Source organism: Triticum dicoccoides, chromosome 3A (assembly GCF_002162155.2).
Source record: "Triticum dicoccoides isolate Atlit2015 ecotype Zavitan chromosome 3A, WEW_v2.0, whole genome shotgun sequence".
Taxonomy (NCBI): Eukaryota; Viridiplantae; Streptophyta; class Magnoliopsida; order Poales; family Poaceae; genus Triticum; species Triticum dicoccoides.
Genome location: NC_041384.1, coordinates 746,061,093 through 746,069,059, shown reverse-complemented (window position 1 = coordinate 746,069,059; position 7,967 = coordinate 746,061,093).

The following is a 7,967-nucleotide window of genomic DNA, read 5'->3' as shown; positions in this document are numbered from 1 at the left end:
GTTGCCGCCTGTGGATCCCGCGCCCCACCACCGTGCTTCATCGTCGGATCCGCCGGCTCGCATCCTCGTCCTCCTTCCCAACGGCCTTCACCGACCCTCGTCGCTCGCCGGACCGCCCCGACCCCATCACAGCCGTCGCTGGAGGCCTCCTCGTCTTCCCCCATGCCGGCTTCCCCAAGCCTCGACGAACGATCCCCTGCAACGCTGGTGAGGCCTTTGGCCTCCTCTTTCCTCTTTGCGCCTGCTCCTGCACGTCTCCCGGTCGCCAGTCACGCACCGTCGGCCACGCCCAGCGCACACGCGCGCCCCGTGCGCGCCCCGCTTGCCCACTGCTACTGTGCCCACTCCCCTGTTCCTTCTCCCCGACACGGCTCACGCCGCCGTGGCTGCACCTGCCCGCGTCGGCGTCCTCTTCGCGACGAACCACGAGCCCTGCCGCCCCGCCATGGCTGTCCGCGGCCACCCCGCCGTACTCTCCCGAGCCTTCCCCTCGCTCTCCTGCGCTGCTCCATGGCTCGACCGCCATTACCTGCTCATCGGTCCAGCCTTACTGAGCCCCCGCACGCCCCCGCCAGGCTTTGCCCTACGCCTCCCCTCTTGCACTCGCTCGAGGCCCCTGCTACCTCCGCCGCCCAGTCCGCTCCCCGGCCGGCGCCGATGGCCTCGCTTGAGCCAGCGCTCGGGTTCGCCCCTGTCGGTCGCCCACGCGCCCGTTACCGGTAGCGCCTGCACCCGGTTTGGCCTATGGGCCTATGGCAAACGGGGCCCACCGTACAGAACGTTTAAAAAAAAGAGAATTAAAAATAAAATTATTAAATAAAAATAAAAATGATTAATAAAATTAATTATTAATTAATTAATTAACTAATGAATTAATTAAGTTAATTAATCCGGTTTAATTAATTTAATTAACCAGTTAAGTTTAATTAAACTGTAATTAGATTAACCTAAACCCTAATTAACCTAATTAGAGGATGACAGGTGGGCCCCCCCTGGACCCACATGTCAGGTTGACCAAGTCAACTCTGTTGACTGCTGACATCACTCTGATGTCATGCTGACGTCATCATTTACTATTCTGGATAATGTTGGATTAAATAATTAATTAAATTCCAGAAAATTCATAAAATCTTTAGAAAATCATATCTTCTAATCCGTAACTCGGATTAAAATATTTCCAACATGAAAGTTGCTCAGAACGACGAGACGAATCCGGATACGCGGTCCGTTCGTCCGCCACACACCCCTAACCTATCGAACCCGCAACTTTCCCCCTCCGGCTCCTCTGCCCGAAAACACGAAACACCGGGAATACTTTCCCGGGGGTTTTCCCCCCTTCACCGGTATCACCTACTACCGCGTTAGGGCACACCGAACACCGCGTATTGCCTTGATATATTTTGTGGTGCTTTGTTTGCTCTGTATTCATTATTTCTTCCCCTTCTTCTCTCCGGTAGACTACGAGACCGACGCTGCTGCTGACCAGTTCGACTACGGAGTTGACGACCCCTCTCTCTTGCCAGAGCAACCAGGCAAGCCCCCCCTTTGATCACCAGATATCGCCTACTCTTCTCTATACTGCTTGCATTAGAGTAGTGTAGCATGTTACTGCTTTCCGTTAATCCTATTCTGATGCATAGCCTGTCATTGCTGCTACAGTCATTGATACCTTACCCGCAATACTAAATGCTTAGTATAGGATGCTAGTGTTCCATCAGTGGCCCTACACTCTTGTCCGTCTGCCATGCTATACTACTGGGCTGTGATCACTTCGGGAGGTGATCACGGGCATATACTATATACTTTACACTGTTACATTACCTGTGATACTGTTCGGAGTTGGGGGCTGAAAGGACAGGTGGCTCCACCCCGGTAGAGGTGGGCCTGGGTTCCCGACGGCCCCCGACTGTTACTTGTGGCGGAGCGACAGGGCAGGTTGAGACCACCTAGGAGACAGGTGGGCCTGGTCCTGTTCGGCGTTCGCGGATACTTAACACGCTTAACGAGATCTTGGTATTTGATCTGAGTCTGGCTACGAGCCTATACGCACTAACCATCTACGTGGGAGTAGTTATGGGTATCCCGACGTCGTGGTATCAGCCGAAGCACTTCAGACGTCAGCGACGGAGCGGCGCGCGCCGGATTGGAACGTAAGCCTGCTCTTGTATTAAGGGGGCTAGTTCTGCTTCCGGCCGCCCACGCAACGTGCAGGTGTGCTATGGGCGATGGGCCCAGACACCTGTGCGCTTAGGTTTAGACCGGTGTGCTGGCCTCTCTGTTTTGCCTAGGTGGGGCTGCGACGTGTTGATCTTCCGAGGCCGGGCATGACCCAGGAAAGTGTGTCCGGCCAAATGGGATCGAGCGTGTTGGGTTATGTGGTGCACCCCTGCAGGGAAGTTAATCTATTCGAATAGCCGTGATCTTCGGTAACAGGACGACTTGGAGTTGTACCTTGACCTTATGACAACTAGAACCGGATACTTAATAAAACACACCCTTCCAAGTTCCACAGACAACCCGGTGATCGCTTTTCCGCAGGACGACGAGGAGAGGATCGCCGGGTAGGATTATGCTATGCGATGCGACTGGAGATGCGCTTGGAGATGCTACCTGGATATGCTACTTGGAGATGCTACTTGGAGGACTTCAATCTACTCTCTTCTACATGCTGCAAGACGGAGGCTGTCAGAAGCGTAGTCTTCGACAGGATTAGCTATCCCCCTCTTATTCTGGCATTCTGCAGTTCAGTCCACTGATATGGCCTCTTTACACATATACCCATGCATATGTAGTGTAGCTCCTTGCTTGCGAGTACTTTGGATGAGTACTCACGGTTGCTTTTCTCCCTCTTTTCCCCTTTCCCTTCTACCTGGTTGTCGCAACCAGATGCTGGAGCCCTGGAGCCAGATGCCACCGTCGACGACGACCCCTACTACACCGGAGGTGCCTACTACTACGTGCAGCCCGCTGACGACGACCAGGAGTAGTTAGGAGGATCCCAGGCAGGAGGCCTGCGCCTCTTTCGATCTGTATCCCAGTTTGTGCTAGCCATCTTATGGCAACTTGTTTAACTTATGTTTGTACTCAGATATTGTTGCTTCCGCTGACTCGTCTATGATCGAGCACTTGTATTCGAGCCCTCGCGGCCCCTGGCTTGTATTATGATGCTTGTATGACTTATTTATGTTTTAGAGTTGTGTTGTGATATCTTCCCGTGAGTCCCTGATCTTGATCGTACACATTTGCGTGCATGATTAGTGTACGATTGAATCGGGGGCGTCACAAGTTGGTATCAGAGCCGACTGCCTGTAGGAACCCCCCTTCCACACTCCTTGGCCGAAGTCGAGTCTAGACGTTGCAAAAACTTTTACTAACATGGCTGTGTGGCCCATGGGCCCACGTCGCCATCGGGTGGTAGTAGGATCTTTTACTCCTCGACCTATACTCTGGGACTCTGATCTCTCTACTATTCGGGTTAAATGAATTTGCTAACTCTAAGATTAGGATCTCGTGATCGCATCCACCCGAAGAGCCCCTTATTGCAGAGGATCGCCTGCTACATCAGAAGATTCCGAAGATACTCTCTGATGTTCTCTCGAGACTTGTGCCCATCACTTTGGCTATTCCTGACCACCGATAAATCCGTATGGATAACTACTTACACTTGCCATTCATACGGTCATCCCCCATTGATCTTGTTATTACAAGATACCCCGAAGTTTTCTCTATTGTTCCGAGAATACTTTGTGCCTACTGCCTAGCAGTTCTTTGCCACATGAATACCCCTTCGAATAAATCCTCGCACTTGTCGAGTATCCGCTCATCCCCAGTTGTTCATGTGTTTCACAAAAGTCTTCGAAATAATATTCGATCTTCCGAAAATCCTTTGGAGCCTTTGGCTCTTGAAATTCTTGCTTGCTCGCATTATGGTTAATCCCATAAGTCTCGTAGTCTTATTGACATTCCTTGTCTTTATCATTTTGGGTCTATTGACTCAATATGTTTGCGAATACACGCAATCATCATTGATCCTTATAAATTACTTTTCCGGCTGAGCTGCCATTCTTTTAACTAGAATTGGTTCTCGACCAATCGAATTGTCTTTGATTGTACCCTAAGGCTATTCAACTTATCCACCCCTAATCAGAGCATTGCTTCTGATCCCTTGATTTGGGAATCATAATTCCTTTGCATTTGACAATTGAGTTAGTCAGTTGTTTCTATAATCCGGTGCACTTGCATTCCTTCTTGCTTTGATAGAGTACCGATACCCACACCAGCTCCGTTGTGGACCATCGGTTCCTTTGTTGGATTTTATGCCCTTCATAATTAATCACCTTGTGAGCTCTTTCCCCTGATACATAATGCCTTTGGTACATTGTATCCTCTGCTTGACCAACAATGCTCTACTTTCGAGCTTGTATTAATTACCCCGAAGTTTGTGGTATATGTTCGTAAGATGCCCGGATGGGTTGAACCTATGCCTTCCTTAATATGTGTGAACTCGGAAGATTTCACGAGTCATACTCATCTGGTATTTCACCAGGTAAAACTTTCAACACTAATGCCTTTATCAAAGCGAGAAGTGAATGGAAGATTATACATTGAAGAAGTGGGAGTCGACCTTGAACTTTGTGTTCATGCCCATGGACGCGATGTATATCCTATCATGGAAGCTTCTTGTAACAATAACTATTTCCTTGATAACTAACATATGGTATCTGTGAATTGATCCCTTGCAACCGTGGTTCCGACCATGATTGTTCTTCTTTGATCTCATTTCTTGGACAATTTAAAATAATTGTCTCCTATGGATCAATACGCCAGTCCAACCTTTACTTTGATCTTGTGTCGAGTATTACCCCCCTGGTATCTCGAGATTATCATGGGACTGCATAACTTCTTATGAGTTCTTCATCAAGTGCTACCTTCCAACTAATTCCAATTTTTCACGGGCTCTGAGTTATTATACACTCAAAGACACCGATAACTGAACCGAGTCCGCACTACGGTTCAACAACTCTTCAGTAAGCTTCTATAAATACGAGTTTGTACCCGATCACGCCATTCCTAGCCTGTTTGGCTATATCATTGTCGTGATGATTTTAACTGTGCTACCCGGTCCTTCTTCTCAGAGCACAATTTTCGACGATGAACTAACCTTACGTCGATCCTCATCGTCATACCATTTCGCCTTGAACAACAAGCTTGGTTTCGAGTTGTGTCGTACCCTTGGTTCCAATAACCTTTCACTTCATCATTACTTTGACTTGATGTCGTCGCCGATCGATTACATCTTCATGAACTCTCGCGACAAAGGTGTCGTGATCATCAACCTTCTGAGCTCATCTAGGATATCAATTGAATTCATGATGAGAAATACCATCCTTGTCCCTCGATGATTTGAGTTATCATCGGCAACATTCTTGCCTTCCCCTTCCCCCAACACAAACTTGTTCACAACTTGTGTTGTACCTTGGTTTCCTTGCTATCCAGCAATTGTTCTTCTTTACCTTGGAAGTATTACCATCTCTTTTTGTCAAGAATGTGGTGAGAATTTCACCACCTCTTAATAATTCCTGATATCATAATACTTCTTGCCATCTTCGTTCATTCCTTGGTCCCCGTATTGTTTTTAACCGGAATACCGACAATTGAGCTATGACGTGTGAATTCAAAACTTCTAGCAACCCTATTGCTTTGAATTTAATGGTCGATAGTTCATTCTTAGACTATTGGTTATGGAATCACCATTTTAACATTGATCATGCTACCTAACCCCATATTTCGGGTGCACCGTTCAACCAATGTTTAATTATGTATGTTTTCCTCGAGCATATCCCATTATATCATTTGATCTGACAAATGTTATCTCCTTATCCACATAATTGTGGAGATCCATCTTTTGGATACCTCGATGAGTTATCGCTGAGTCCATCAGTCACCTCCTCATCCTCTCCTTGGTTTAATGATGAACTATTGTTTCAGGAACCCGCTCCCATAGTTCATTTCCCGAGAATCTTACAATGTCTTTTCGTCGATATGTGCCGCAACTTTTCTTCTCGGACATCCTGAGTCTGAGGTATCATGACACCAATAGGATCTGAATCTTGGTCGGATATGATGGTTGGGACATTTTCCAAGAGTTATGATGTTGATCCTTTGATGACCCGGTAACATGATGTCATGCCTAGCACCCCCCCCCCCCGGCTGGAGGACCTATCATTATAGATTCCTTTTCAGCAAGGTTATCCATTCATCCATGAGGAAATTGTAAGACTTATTCTACAAGTTATTCCTGATGGATCCTTCGTGTTTCCAAAGTCCGATCTTCACCTGAAGACCATGTCAATGCTATCTCGAAGCATGTCAATGGTACTCCGATTTTCAACAGGAACATTTGAAGCACGATGCTAAATTTTATTTATCACTTATCCTGACACCGTTGTATGGGTAATATCATGAGATTCCTTCCCCCTTACCTAAATGGTTCTCTACTTTATATCCTGTCATGGATATCTTGCTCTGCTTGTCCTTGGGAAGGATATACCCTTGAAAAATGTGTTTAAACATATTTTCCTTTCCATTGTTCTGTTTAATTTGATGATCATATTTTCCTTCCATTGGTTTGTTTAAACCTTTTCTATGATCTATATGATATAAGCAGTAATAATCCACTGCTTGTGCAAACACCTCGATGTACAACTCTGTCGGTAAGACCTTGTTACTATTGTTGATGACATTCCGGTAACCACCGATGGACGGGAACCTTGCCTATTGGTCCGCCTCGTTCAACGAGCAGGAAAATGGTTCTCTTCGTCCTTCGCCCTTGGTATCGATGTTGTTGCCGACATATCTGACAGGCTACCCTTTGACACGCCTTACTATCATGACCGTGCAAAATGTCGGCCCCCTTCCTACTTTCAACCACATGGTGGGCCCATAACCCACAGTTCCACAGGATCGAAGCCTGACTCTTCTGCACCCCCTCTTCCCAAGGTTGTTCCTCGCGTGTGGCCTCGTATGCAATTCACGGGCCACCGTCCCAAGTGATCTATTTTGGTAACAGACGCAATACTCAATCTCATTGCTCTGGACCCCTATCGCATGTTGTTTCAGACATCGAACAATGGCCTATCCGTTTGAAACTTCTCATGATACCTTCCTACTTTACTCTCGATATTTTCTTAAGTACAATTCGAGAGTTACTTCCTACCCCATTCCCTGAGATATGTACCAGATAGTCAACCTGGTAAGGCCCGCCCTTCCCGAGTCTTCCCCCCATATCCTTTTCGTAAGTACGATGAAGATCCCGAAGAAAGGATGATGACTTCATCATTTTGACCTGAAGCAGAAGTATGAAGGCATCAATATATTGGATTGACCTCTTCGAGAAGAGCAAGCCAGGATGAGAAGACCCGCTATATTCGTTACCAAACCTTCCCCCCTTACTCCCCTCTTAAATCTCGGGACGAGATTTCTTGTAGTGGAGGAGAATTGTGACGCCCGGGTAATTAAGCTACAGTAATCCCCGCTAATGATGCCATGACACCTCGGTTACTGTGGATAAACTCGCGTTAGTTCGGAACCTAGTTCGAATTTATAATTCAAAATCAAGCAAACAATAAAAGTTTTCAAATATTAAAATTTAAATGTTCGGAGTGAGCCAAATAATGCATAGGTAAGTATGGTGGAGAAACCACATTTTTAGAAAAGGTTTAGTACTCTAAAAATATTTTAAACAATAGCAAAAACAATTAGTTGAATGCCTTTTAAAATAAAATAAATATTAAACTATTTTATTTAGTTGCCCAAACTTATGTGGTAGTAGCCTATTTACTAACACTAAATTAGGGACTACTTTTATAGTTTACAAAACTAAAATAAAAGAGGAACTAAAGTAAAACAGAAAACAGAAAAGGAAAATAAATAGAAAGAAAAGAAAGCAGCAAAACTAAATAAAAAGG